Source organism: Pygocentrus nattereri, chromosome 17, assembly GCF_015220715.1.
Source record: "Pygocentrus nattereri isolate fPygNat1 chromosome 17, fPygNat1.pri, whole genome shotgun sequence".
NCBI classification, from domain to species: domain Eukaryota; kingdom Metazoa; phylum Chordata; class Actinopteri; order Characiformes; family Serrasalmidae; genus Pygocentrus; species Pygocentrus nattereri.
In genome coordinates this window covers 10,070,125-10,085,088 of record NC_051227.1, presented here as the reverse complement: position 1 = coordinate 10,085,088, position 14,964 = coordinate 10,070,125, and the positions used below count along the sequence as shown (strand labels likewise).

At 39.6% G+C, this 14,964-nt stretch overlaps 1 protein-coding gene across 2 annotated transcripts in view; it reads right to left on the bottom strand.

The window, feature by feature from the left end:
• zgc:153039 (uncharacterized protein LOC767698 homolog) overlaps positions 1 to 14,964 on the bottom strand; it is a 110,555-nt gene that overhangs the window by 81,315 nt on the left and 14,276 nt on the right. The gene's annotated exons all lie outside the window — the stretch shown is intronic.

Genomic DNA, 14,964 nt, shown 5'->3' with positions numbered 1-14,964 from the left:
AGGCTCCAGTATCTTGCACCCGTTTAGAACTTTGAATAGGTTCTTCACTTAAATTGACAGCTTCCCTCTATTGCTTCACTTTACAACATAGATTTCAAAACTTGCTTAGGATTTTGGTTTCTGTTCCTTCTTAGGTTCATGACCTTGAATTTAAGTTCATAAATTAACAGAACTTTAGGATTAGTACTTTACTTAAATTGACAAATTGTGGTTCCCTGTCTTGCTTAACTTTACAACTTTGAGTTTAAGTTCACAATTTTAGGTTCAAGACATTGCTTAACTCTGCATAATGTTGGGTTGAGAACATTGATTAAATTCACAACATGGTGTTCAGAACCTTGCTTAAGGTCACAAATTGAGGTTTGGTATAGTGATTAAGGTTACAATTCAGACTTTGATATTGCTCTGATTAAGAACTCTGGATTTGGTTCTCTGCTGAAAAGTATAGCATGGGATTCCCTCTGTTGTTTAACTTTACAATTTCTTCACAACTTTGGATTCAGTTCCCTGTTTAAGTCCACAACTAGATTGCAATCTTGCTGAAGGTCACAACCTTGAGGTTGAGTCTGGTGATTAAGGTCACAACCCCAGCTTCACAATCTTAATCTGATTTAGGTACTTTGCCTAAATTTGCAGGTCAAGATACGCTTTTGGTTAACTTTACAACTAGGATTTTACTACATTTACGGCATATGGCTGACGCTCTTATCCAGAGTGTCTTACAATTTGACCATTTTTACCCAGGTATGCGAAGGCAGTGTTAGAAGTCTTGCCCAAGGACTCTTACTGGTATAGTATAGGGTGTTTACCCAGGCAGGGACTGAACCCCAGTCTACAGTGTAGAAGGCAGAGGTGTTACCCACTACACTAACCAACCATTTTACTAGCTTTTACAACTTTGGATTCAGTCTCTTGATTAGCTTTATAAATTAGAGTTAATCAACTTGCTGTAGTTCACAACTTTAGGTGGTATACAGGTTTGGTATCTTTCTTAATTTCACAGTTTGGGGTCCCATACCTTGGTTAAATTTACCACTTGGGGTTCCCTACCTTCCTTAATGTGAGACTCGACGCTGTGGTAATTTGCTCGAGTTTTGAGAATCAGAAAATGCAACTTCTAAGACTAAACTTTGAAGATGTGGAAAGGTATCCTTGCAGGTTTCTTTGAAAAACGGAAAGCAAATCTAGTGTGGACACAATAAATACTGAAAAAATACATATTTAGTTTCTGTTAAATATATGTTTTTGTCTTGATGAAAAAATATAATTTGTATTTAATGTCATAACTTTTTTGACTGGACAGGACATATTCCATACAGTTGTGGGCTGGAGGTTAGGGAACTGGCCCTGTGACCGTAAGGTTGTCGGTTCAATCCCCAGCACCGACAGTCCATGACTGAGGTGTCCTTGAGCAAGACACCTAACCCCCAACTGCTCCCCGGGTACTGCGGATTGGACTGCCCACTGTTTCAGGCAAGTATGCTCACTGCCCCCTAGTGTGTGTGTGCTCACTAGTGTGTATGTGATGTTTCACTTCACGGATGGGTTAAATGCGGGAGGTGAAATTTCCCCATTGTGGGATTAATAAGGGTCAGCTAACTTAACATTCCTTAAAGACGTCAACTTGCTTGGTTTACAGCAACGGTTCTTGTTCAGGCTGGATTCTGTAGTGAATTATCAATGAATTTCACAGACAACACATCATGTGACAGATTTGGGGATTTCCTATGGACAGTCTCTCTCTCTCTCACAGTTCATGAACGTCAATCAAATTCTCTCTGCATAATCCACATAGAGTTACAGCTGACCTCCTGTTCACCCTTTGCTCTCAGAAAATCAAATTCATTAAAAGCACAGCTGAGAAATCAATTCCACACAAAGATACTCAAACTCATACATTTATATAACATACAACATACATTTTCTGACAAATCTAGTTGTGAAAGTGTAAAACGAACAATACTACAGCATTCTGCCTTGGGCAGTCTCTCACTGTTGTTCTGGGGCCAAAGATAATAAGGAAGAAGGTAGAAACTCATCTTGGAGGTTTTTTATATTTAAGCCACCGATAAACCAACAGATAACACCAAGTTTAGTCCTACTTCCTGTTGCAAGACTTTCAGAACCATCTGCACTCATCTTCAGCTGTTTCTTGTCTTGACCAGGGTTGTCCTTACAATCAAGCAGGATCACCCCTGATTCAACACGTCTGCTCAATTAGTCTTCAAACTAAATTTTGACAAGACCTGCCTCTTATTGTTGCCATGTCTGTCAAACATTCAGCTCAGGCTATCTGGTAGTATTAATGGATTTGTGCTAAAAGACAAACTTTTCGCATTGCAAAGGAAAATGCCAAAATATGCTGCAAAGTATCTTCTGCGTCTCATTATTATTAAAAAATTATGGCAATAATTTATGGGAGATTCAGCAGAGACATGTCTAAGAACTGATATGAATGTAGACCTATCAACTTTAAAAAAGGATTCTAGACACTAATTACATGGAGAATCTTTTAGAAGAAGGTTTTCACGTCTGATCAGGAGAAGATTTAAGTGACTGAAGCTGCCCCTTCAGATGAGTACATCTTTACACAGAACACTAATTGCAAATCCAAGTGCTGTACACTGTCCTGTTTAGTTTAATTCATCAAGCTCAGCTAAAAAAGCAGCTAAGAAAAGCTACGTCAGCTTAGCTGCCTTTATCATTGTTAGGCAACGACCGTTAGTGGTTCGAGTGGGGTGGATTTTGTGATGTGTTTACAGACAAGATTTGGGTGAGTTGAGTTCTAGTGTTTATTAGCAAAGTTAGCCTCATAGCTCCAGTTTAAAACTAAAGAAGCAAAACTTGGTGTGGTGAAGGGGGCATGGCAGAGCGTCGAATGCGGGACGGAGAAGCCGGTTTGGATGAACCAGCAGGCTAAGTAGCTGATGATGCACACCTGTGCCTTGTTTCTGCCAGCCTACTTAGTCATCTCTTCCTTCAGTGGGCGGCAGAGCCGCGAAAGAGAAGGAGACCCTGTGAAGGTGCGACAGCAGATAACCGAGCCGAACCGGCCGAGCTGAGCAAAGAGAAAGGGGACTGAAAAGTCCTCCGCGAGTCGGGACTTATTTTTGCAGGCTGAAAAGCAAAGTGTTATTTTGTTTGAAAATAAAAGAAAGCTCTCTGCCTTCACCCCCTGCCCCTGGCATCTCCCCCCCGCGCCGCCCCACTGTTCAGAACCGTTACACCAAACATGCCCTGGCTGGTCAACCACATCTGGGCCAAGTGGAAAATTATGTGAATTTGATTTTTCATCAGACTGCTCCTTTAAATTGTACAGCAGTTAACTGTGGCACCATTTAGTTACCTTTTACAGCCGCAGTGGTGGATATGTGGAGTGAACGCCTAAAGACGGCAGTGTTCTCGTTGCTTTTTCAATAAAATGAACGTTATTTTCAGCCAACTATGTCTTGCTAGTTAGATAAGTAGCCAGCACAGTTCATATTCCAATCAAGTGAAACAACGAAGATAATCCCGCATTTACATGTTAAAAAAATGCCATGTTTACATAAACAAAACTTCCTTATGCCTCGTTTTGTGCGACTGACAGTGGTGAGATTAGAAATGTTATCAGTGACCGGTGAAATATGACATTTTCCTGCAAACGAACAAAAAAAAACCCTTAAAAGTGCCTTAAGTTGTTTACTTGTTGTTGGTTTTTTTTCCGAATATGTTAAGTTCAGCAACAAACCATGTGATTTGACCAGGGGCACCTTTCGCATATGGCTGTATTCATCTAAAGTGGACAAAGGCGTGCCTCAGCCCATGACGACCTCAGTAGAATTGCCCATTTGTAACAATAGCAACCTGGGGAGGCCTGGCTTCCGAGTGGGATGACCAAGGCCCCTCTAGCCGCCCCCTACCCAGAGCATAAACAAAGGCAAATGTGTGCTCGAGTGCAAAATCAAGTGCTTCTCAATCTCTGGTTACATTTTATTGACCACTTCTCCATCGTCATTAGAACCTGAGGTACCTCTTCAAGCTTATTTTCCTGCCGGTCAACGGCCTGCATATTATGGTAATACTGGGTTGGATTCAAAACAGCAAGTGCCATCAAACCCTTTCATCTATCATTTTTTCATTCAAAAAGGACGAAGTGCGCCCGGGCTTTCACAGGGGAAATTACCAGGTGGGCTGTTACATGTCTGCAAATGTTATGGCGGAAAGTGATCAGATTTGAGAGAAATTACACCGCTGCTCCCAGAAATTCCGTAAATGCATGCAGGTGTAGTTTAGGAAGTGCCGTCAGTCACTTCTGCTTGTTCTACTCTTCAACTGAGTCACAGGTTTATGCCCACATCTTGCATCGGTCTCATCATCTGGTAACCGTACAGCAAGCAGGCCGGCTAAAAGTTTGGTTATCCCACTAATTAGCAAGATTGGAAGCTTTTTGTATCAAGCGAGGGGGAAATTTAGTAACCTAGCAGGCTAACAAGACCAAACAAATGCTGAACAGTCACATTAAATGTTAGTAATAATGTTGAGAAAGCTGGACAGGTCATAACTGGAAATGATTAACCTGGTTTTTTGGTCCTTTTAAGCCACTATAAAGCTTAACATTTGCCTAGTTAGTAAGCTTAACATATCAGCTAATATGAATCAACATTCTGCCCTTTTCTGCATGTATAAACTCAAAAAATGGAAAAATGTACTTAGAATTTTAAAGAACTAAAATTTTTCATTCGTCAGAACACAAAAATTTAAGTACATTACATTACGTTACATTTAGCAGACGCTTTTATCCAAAGCGACCTACAAATAATGAGGTACATAGAACAAACATAGTCAGGCCTTAAAGGAGGCCAAAGGGTAATAGCGGGGTACAGAAGGGAAAGGAGGGCAAGAAGGAGATGAGGTTGGTAGTGGTTGGATTGCAAGAGGCGATTAGAGCTCCCTGAAGAGCTCCATCTTCAGGAGTTTCTTAAAAATAGCGAGGGACGCCCCTGCTCTGACAGCGGAAGGTAGCTTGTTCCACCATTGGGGAATCAACTATGAGAACAGTCTCGATTGTTTTGTGTGAATGTTTGGCAAAGCTAAGCGACGTTCATTGGAGGATCGCAGCAGCCGGGCGGTGCTGTAAGCCTTTAGGAGCGAGTGCAGGTAGGAAGGAGCCTGCTCGGTTAACACCTTGTAGGCAATCGTAAGAGTTTTAAATTTGATACGAGCAGCAACCGGTAACCAGTGGAGCTCAATGAGCAGTGGGGTGACATGCGCCCGTTTTGGTTGGTTAAAGACCAGACGCGCTGCAGCGTTCTGAACCATCTTCAGTGGTTTTACAACACAGGCCGGGAGGCCCGTCAGTATGGCATTGCAGTAGTCGAGGCGTGAGATGACCACTGCTTGTACCAAGAGTTGGGTGGCTTGTTGTGTTAGAAACGGCCGTATCTGTCTGATGTTGTACAGCGCAAAGCGGCAGGACCGAGCCACCGAGGCAACATGGTGCGTAAAGGAGAGTTGGTCATCTACCATAACCCCCAGGTTCCTAGCAACCTTCGTCGGGGAGAGTGAGAGTGAGTCGATGGTTATGGTGAAGTTGTGTTGAATGGATTGTTTAGCTGGTATAACCAGAAGTTCAGACTTGGACAGGTTTAGTTGAAGGTGGTGTTCCTTCATCCATGCGGATATGTCCGAGAGGCACCGCGATATCCGCACAGAGATCGACGGGTCATCAGTAAAAAACACTTCGGTGACAGCTGGCATTAGCACTAGGTTTCTTACCAGTTTACGTCACCTTAGCGTACACTTTCTAAAGTAATAACTAAAAAATAACAACTGATAACCAACACAGCATTACAGTTTAAAAAAAAGCTGGTGCATTTACTGGTGATGTACCATAATCCATAATCTTATTTCCTCAGTTATCTGATTAAACAAATGGTCATGTGAACAGCACACTCAGATTTCTTAGGTGAGGGTAAGGTCTAGAAATCTGATTAAGAATCTGATCAAGAGGCTGGATTTGATCTCCGTAATCAGATTTCTCAGTGCTGTGAACTGATTTCTTTCTGATTTATCAGTCTGAGCATGTGCGAAAACAGATGGCGGTACCAGAAATAAGCGAGAAGCGTTGCGGCGAGACACAGCAAAACCCTTTTGGAGCGACACTGAAACCAAATACATGCTCGACAAAATGTAGGATTTAAATATTCTTCATCTTCTAGATGATCCATGTTCATATTTTCAGGTAAAACTGTGTGATGTTAAAAAAAAAAACAAAAAAAAACAAATGTAAGCATGAAGTTCGAGTTTTACGTAACGTTTACATAACGTTTGAGTTTACTGGCTGGATGTAAAGCAGAAATCTGATTAATGTCCAACTCAGACCTGGAGTTTCCCCGTTATCGGTTTACTCAAGTACATGGAAACGCGATCGGATTACTGACAAAATCTGATTTCCTGCAGTTATCAGATTATTAAGTGCATGTAAACACGCTCACTGTTCACATGGCTGCTTGAGTCCGATATCTGTTGAAATTCTGATATGGATCGTTTCATTATGCAAGTACGCATGTAAACATACTCATTCAGAAGAGCAGAGCTGGCAATGAAAGCAGCTTTATAGGAATGTCTATGGCAGTAAAATCAGGAAAAACCATACTCTCTTTAACTCTCCCATAAACTTCAGTTCTTTTCTGCAAAGCACACTTTGGATCTGATCACTCGCAGATAAGAGCCCACGAGGGGAAACACACACACACACACACACACACACACACACACACACACACACACACACAGTCAATGTGGCCTCTTATTCCCTGACAAGGTCATGTGAGGAGCAAGTGATCCAGATTCCACACACTGCTAGAAAACAGACACTCACACAAGCTTCTGCCAGAAATCGAGGTCTTAGACCAATCATAACAAAACACAGCACTGTGCAAAAGTCAGAGGCCAACCCTCATTTATTTACTATCCAGCCAAAACAGCCACGAAGCACAAGTTGGTGATGTATGACCCACTGGCAGAAAGAAGGAAAAAGTCGAAGGTAAGTAAGTGGAAAAAAAAAAGGATTTCCAAAAAAACCGAGTTCATAAAAATAGTTAAAGGATTTCTAAAAGCCACCTGGAAGAGCTGCTAGACACCAAAACTGCCCCATCAGATAAACAGCACTGAAAGCTTTGATCTCTGAGAGAGAGGAGAAGATCAAGCTGCTTCAGATCTGAAAACATCCACAGGTGTTTCTGTCCATCTTTCCACTGTGAGAACACAAGCATGCGTCACTTCCCTGTTGACCACAGGGTGTAAACAAACTGGTCAGAGTGCCAGCGCCAAATTGGAGATACTAGTGGCAACATGCCTAAAAGCTGCTGCATTACATTTTGCTCGTCCAACAATAAAAAAAAAACAAAAAAAACACGAAATTATGATTTTCTTTACAGCTCCATTGAGCGAAGGATGTCAAAAGAAGAGATCTGTGGCTTCTGGCCATCCATAAATGGAATGACCTGCCCAGACAACAATTCATCACATGGAAGTTAATGATGTTAAAGTCAACAATTACAGTGTCTGTGTTTACATGCAAGGATTTTTGTCAATCCAATTGAATTCATTCCAATTATAGATTAAGACGGAAGTGTTTATTCTCATTCTAATCAACAATCTGATGGAAAATGTCTGTTTTTATGCTCAGTGCAAAAAATCCAATCCAAAAGTGATACACATAGCACCAATTAGTGTAGATGTTGCCATGACGACCAGCATCACAGGAGTCCAGTCAGAGTGAGATGAGCAGCAGTGAGCAGTGCTTGTGTTTTTCACTGCTTTAAAATAACGTCAGACTCAGGAAAACGTCCTTCACGTGTCCTTATTACAGAAGGCAGAGAGGAAGACGTCGTGTTCTGAGACACATAAGCTGGACGTTTGTCCCATCACCATCTTTTAAAGATCAGAGCATGAACTTCATCTCCTCTGCAGACCAGTTTCTGCTCCGCCGTGTTGAACGGTATAAATTCTCACTATGACGCAACGCGCATGCAGAACGGAGTTAAACTTTCCGATAGGGAATGTAATCAGATAAAGGTGTTTACACGGATATTGTTCAGATTTAACAGATTATTTAGAGGATTACCCACCTCGTTCAATCGGATAGAAACTGGTTTCTGAATGGCCTCAATTAGGCTTGCCTTTTCTGACTTAAGTGTTTACATGGACGAATTGTACTCTGATTGAGCTATTAGTCAGATTATTAATGGATCATCAAGCTGCATGCAAACGTGGCTAATGGTAAAAGTCAAAGTAGTCAATGCTTTTGGGTGTTGTACTTTCAAAAAAGCACACTCTCCATCAATCTGAAGAACCCTTTCATGATGCAAAGAATCCTTTCATTTAGGGTTCATTGAGTGTTCATGGTTCTTTATGGAACCTTCTTTAGTCAATTACTCTTGAAGAACTGTCATGTAGGATTTAGGCTCCTGATAGCTATGAATCAGCGGGGTGTTCTAATTTTAGACCATTAAATCATCAAACATCTGAGAATTTCTGTCTACTGCCAGTCAAATTAGAGGGGCTTCTTTTACCCAAAAGGGACAAGGTTTTACTCAAGAGATAAGTACCCAGATATGTGGGTCTCATCTACTGGTCTGAAAGAATGTGCTGCTGTCAAGAAGCCCTCAATGAGAAAAGGAGACTGGCAAAATAAAAGCTAGAACAATCCAGATGTTTGTGATTACTCAGATTGTGAAAAACGGAACATGCTACCAATTTCTACGACTGAACTTTGGAAGTGTGGGAAAAATATCTCTGTAGATTTCTTTGAAAAACTCAAGCAGAAATAAAAAATAATAATAGACGCGGAAACGAAGGCAAAGAGTGGACACAAACACTGAAAACATGACATTACATTTAGTTATTAATGTTTTTGTGCAATTTCTGGTTAAATGTATTTGTTCTACTTTTTCTTTCGGTCCATCCTAACTGGAAATGATGGACGCTTTCTGACTCAAGAACAGTAGTAGTAACAGTAGTTTCAATTCATTTTCTGTTTGTCTATTCATCATGAAATATTTACACAGAGTAAAAACAGCAGCTGATCTTAGAGAACAAAAAAAAAAAAAAACAGAAGTTACAAGATTTTGATATGACAGCAGCAACACAGTATGGTGATAATTAATGAAAAGAAAGAAAAGGGTATTATGTGAGGACAATATTCTTCCTTTTTTTTAAAAACCAGGATACATCAATATGGTATATTATGCTGCACTGCTTTTGGGCAGCTTAAGCTTATACTTAAGTTTATACTAATGAGGATGATGCTTCTGACAGAGGTGGACTCAATCAAATAGGCACTAATATGATGGCAGTATTGACAACGTGCAGGTGGACAATGACTTTATTTTGGCCATTAGAAGATGGTAAATGAGCAATGAGGGCTGTACATGGTCAGCAACAGTCCTCAAAAAGGCTGTCATTCAAGCAAAGATTAATTTGCATTAATAAGCTCAATCAGTTAGTTGACTTCATAGCTAAGTTAGCAGTCTGTAATTAAAAATAAATAAAATAAAAAGATGCTTTTTAGAACACTGATGCACAATTGAATGTCTGGATTAATTTTACTATGAAGATATATTAATAACAAAATGTTAAAATTCAAATTTAGTTCTGAATTAAATTTCAGATGCTATGACAAATTAAAATGACATCCAAATTTCTAATGGCCTGAAACTAACTATACTACAAATGATATACTATAATATACTATAAATAAATCCACTTTTATTTAATGTTTGATCTATTTTGTTACATTAAATCTCCTTAAATTGGACAAAGTATGCTCGTATTTTTAGTAAAACATTCCATTTTTCTTAAGGACACTTTGGACAGTGAAACTTTCATGCAAGTAGCTGTATGTTATGACATGCTGCAATTTAATTTCTGCGCTCAAAGCAAAACTCAAACAAAGTTGCATGCAACACATTCATTTGCTCCACTAGATGGCTAAATTAGCAACCTATAAAAACAGAAAAACTAAACGCTTTTTAGAAATCGAATTTCAGATGTTCAATCGTAGATCAACTATAGAATTTTATGTCACATACTTCCAACCTTAAAATCTCAATTTCAGTTCAGAGTTCTATTTCAGATTTTGACAGATTCAGACATCCAATTCAGATTTTTTTGGGCTTAAATAAAATTTTTAATAGCACAAATAGCTTCATATGCCACATTAAAAAAACACTTTTATTGAAGGTTTGATCTACTTTGCTATACTAGATCCAATTAAATAGGGAAATATACGCCTCTTTTCACAGGAACAGTCAGTTTTCTTGGCTTTACATTGTGAAACTCTTATGCAACTAGTTGCATGTTGTGAATTGCCTGCAACAATTTCTGCGCAACTTCAAAACTTCCAAAAAGTAACACTAGATGGCTAAACTAGCAGTTATATAGACAAACTGAAACCTTTCATTTTAATTGTTCTCTTCAATTTCAGTTCCAAATTCGATTTCAGAACTCAAAACAGACTCAAAATCACTAATTTAAATTCAGATCTTATAAATTCAGATTTTTTAGATTGAAAGTTGCAACACAAGTTAACCGTGACGACATTTTTGCGAAGCTGAAATGCTGAACGAGCTTCTCAAGTCAGGGCCTTGGTCCTCATGTGATCAGCAATTCGAACATATGCACACACTCACACAAAACAAGCATAGTAAGCCACCATCTGCACTACCAGCTCTTAACGTAACATAACACACTGCCAACTCATCAGAAGCACTTCCTCAACATCAGAATTTCTGGGCCATTAAAATGAGCTTCTCTCAACAGTACACAACAGTACTATGATTATATTGCTATAATAATGGGACTACGATATTTACAACTAACAATTTATTAAAAATATATATTTTTTGCCAGTTTGGCGCATTGCTATTAAAAAATAAGTTTCCCTCTACGTTGTTTCCAATATTTTAAATTCAATACATAAATTTGAGGAACAACCTAACAGATTAACTTAACACAAACCTTTTCTGCTATTATAGGAGGTTAAGTGGCATAAACTTCTGACCACATGATCTCATTTCCTAGCCACCATCTCCCACCAAAATTCAGAGAGTGACTCATTAACTCATTTTTTTTTGGTTACCGAGCTGTTTGTGTAAATCATGTAATTTGACTTTATATCACTTTAATCACCATCTTATCATCGACAACACGGTGCCGTTTTGAAGCCGCTGACAAGCTCACAGGGCTGAAGTTCGGCCTCCGTAAGGCGGGATTAGTTCTTACATGCTGTGAAAACTAAGCCACTTTAATAAACAAAGACTAATAGTCAATTTTCTCTTCTTTTATTCATAAATTTACACAGATTTTAGGGTGAAAAAGAGGAAACATCTGAAAATGGAGACTTTCTTCTACTTTACAGGTATCGGTCAGATGTTAGTGTTTTAATAAGTATATTAATGAAATTGACATTTCTCTACCCCTCACCTACTCCTCTCTCCTTTTTCCTTCTACTCCTCTTCCATCTCCTCTCTCCCCCTTCTACTCCTCTGTCTTTTTCTCTATTGACACAGCAGTAAAGTGTGGCACTAAGGCGATGTAAAAGCTCTATAAAAAGGGAGTGATCATCAATAAAGACATCTGTTCTTTCCCTCCACTCGCTCTACTTCTCTTCTGCTTTCAGCTTCTCCTTTTTATCCCTAGATCCACATTTCTCAGTGGGGAAGTCTGCATTCAAACACTGAGCAGCTGTGCTGTCTGAACCCGGCATGCGTTGTGTGGACACATTCATCAAAGGTGCATATGGTCAAATCTCGGTTTATTCTTTATCAACCCTTTCACTTTACCTCTATCGCTTTGAGGAAAACCAATCGTTCACAAGCCTGAATGCCTCACTTTTATTGTCTTACCTTTGGAGCATCTGCATAAATTAAGACATGCTTCAGGGAAATCATTGGGCAGCAAGGCAAAGCAAAACCCCCACATGACAGCAAAGCACCCGCAGGAAGGTTTAGCTGATAAAGGAGTGTTGGTGCATCATTGTACCATATCAATGGTGCATGGAAGACTCATCAGAAGACAAAGTCTCACCTGCAACCTCATCACAAAAGTCAACATCTGAAGTGTGCAAAACAACATCTAGATAAACGAGAGGCACTACAGGAGCAAGTGCTGTGGACTGAGGGAGAAGAACTGAACTCTTTAGCCACAACCACTGAAAGTTTGTTCTAAGAGCAAAAGAGCAGCATTTGATGAAAGGAACACCTTGCTAACTGTCAAGCACAGGGGTGGATCTATTAGACTGAGCCACGTGTTCCAGTAAATATAAACAAATTATTTAGGCAAATGTGATAGTCAGTCAAGGGACTGAAGCAAGACAGTGATCCAAAGAATACCTAGACATGAACTACTAAAAGAAATGAACTTTTTCAAACGGTCCTCACAGTCACCCCATTTGAACATCATTAAAAATATGTCGTTTCTTATTTTTTACACCTACCCCTTGTTTTCGAGTGTTGCCCCTTGTTCCTGAGCCACAGGGCAGTGGTTGAGATCTTCCCTCTGAAATGAGACCCTCAAATAAAAGAGCATCACTTCATTAACAGCTACTAGCGCCGCTCTGTAGGCGACCCTGCCCGTCTGCAGGGACAGCAGAGGAGGGGAAAGTTCAGCTCCTCACTGCTGGACTTTAGATACATTTAGGGCATCATACGCCTTCAAACAGGGCGCGTGAGTATTCCCTCTCTTAAACATAACCACTGTATTATCCAAGTTTAACATTGTGTATTATGGTCCTTTTTTCATAAGCATAAGCGTTTTTCCCCAAATCTGGGCTCTAAACTGTAAACAGACGGCATCTCTTCAGTGATCTGCTCTGTCAACATTACTTTTATAAAATAACACAGAGCGTCTGAGATTTTTGGCTTTCAGCAGTAAATTATAAGCACATAGTGATGTATAGATCATAAAACATGTTCTGTTCATTTGAGGGGCTTTTACACAAAATAATAATAATAATAATAATAATAATAATAATAATAATAATAATAATAATAATAAATAAATAAATAAAATGTACATTTATTTCATGCAGTTACTGAATAATTTGCCTGATTTGGTCACGAAAATTCACATGGAAAAACCAAAATATACCCTGGTCAAGAGGCTAGCTAGCTACGAAGACATCATTATACTACTACGACCATAATACACTGAAATGACATTAAGAGAATACAGTGGTTATTTTCAATTTTAACAGAAAAAAAATCTCACATTTGTGGGTTTCTTTGGTCTCTTGTTCTCCGTCTTACCTGTTTTTCTGATCTCTCTCTGTTTGAAGCCTCTGAAAAACCTCCATTTGGAGAGTCATGTAGCCCCAACACTTCACCCCACCCCTCTATCTCAACAAGAATCGGGACAACCACCCCCCTAGATGTGAGCATGCAAAGGAAGGGTAGGACTCAGTGGTAGGGGCGAGGGGTGAAATGGGACTGAACCTGCATGAAAGTCAGTTTAACAGCACCAAAAAGAACAGTTACTCAATCTGTGCTCTACTACAGTCAAAACAACGTAACTACCACACTAAACGTAGCTTGGTTTGTGTGGGGTATTTTGGTGAGGTTGCCAGTTTTATGACACAAGTTAGCATGAATGCATTAACAGCCGTATCTTGAATCCTTAATTACCTCGTAATTCTGAGGATCCCCGTGACTGTGACCAACTGTTGTAAAAACGCCCACTTGCCTCCTACAGTTTTGCCAAAAAAGCCCCTTGTGATATTGTGAAGACGAGGGGAACTTCTATGAAACTACAAGCACTTTGGGGGGGGGGGGATTCAGGAAGCCAGGCTGTTTTAAATTAAAAAATTCCTGTTGGCCAGCTAATTCTGAAAGAAGCGGTCATCAGTGCTGGGAAGCTGAACATCACATGACCCTCATCACTGGGACACGAGGGGATTCCTTTATTTATTATGGACATTCCCACCATTTGTATTGCAAATCTGCATGCTGGGTATTGTAGTGAAAAACATGGATTAAAGGATTAAAATGCATACAAAATCAAATTCTGACGAGCTGATGAGACAGAGGGATGCAAAGTTGTGCTACTGAATATTAAACACCACAACAAATAACATCACATGCCAGTTTTAAGCTGAAATGTTCGGTACAATACAGGGTCTCTTCTCCTGTGATGTTCTACCAGACCAGCGGTTCTCAGTTCCTGCTTCTTTGGGAAGATTTGCACTTTCACTTTTGTTTTCAGTGAGTTAAACGTTGCTCAATGGGGTTCAGGCTGGATGGCTGAGCTGGCCAGCAAAGAACGTTCCACATAGATGCTTCTATGAAAGCTTGCTTCCTAACAATGTTCCAAACAGCAGTTTTTTTTCATGCTTTTTCTAATCAAAATGAAATTGATTGCTTGGTTTACTGGCACTGACACTTCACTGATTCCCTTTTTGAGAAACCATGACAAATCTACAGTAAACTAGACCTTTTAAAGGCTCTTGTACCTGAACTAATGCGACACAAGACACAGCCGGCCAAAAAAATAACTGCCCGAATCATGAATCGATTATATTATTCAATAAAAATAAATAATTTGTTAGATTTGACAGATCAATGATTCATCTAGAACGTGACTTGAGTCCTACTTGATGATCAAACACATACTATGGAAATTCTGAAAGGCTTTGCATCATTTGTTATCGTATGAACATGATAAACTGATGATTCACTTAATTGTCAGAATCGAGCTCCAGATTATTTGATTATTAATATAACCAACAGTGATACCCAGTTCAGGGGTCTTTAATTAAAATTCAATAAGGTCCAGTCAGAGAAAATTTCCTCAAGCGAAGGTCCAGAACATAACATCTAACCTGCATCATGACTCAGTGCCATATACCATTTACTGAAGTAGCCGAGTAGGAATATCAGCATCTTATACAGTCGACAACTGAACATCAGATCAAATAAAGTCCAG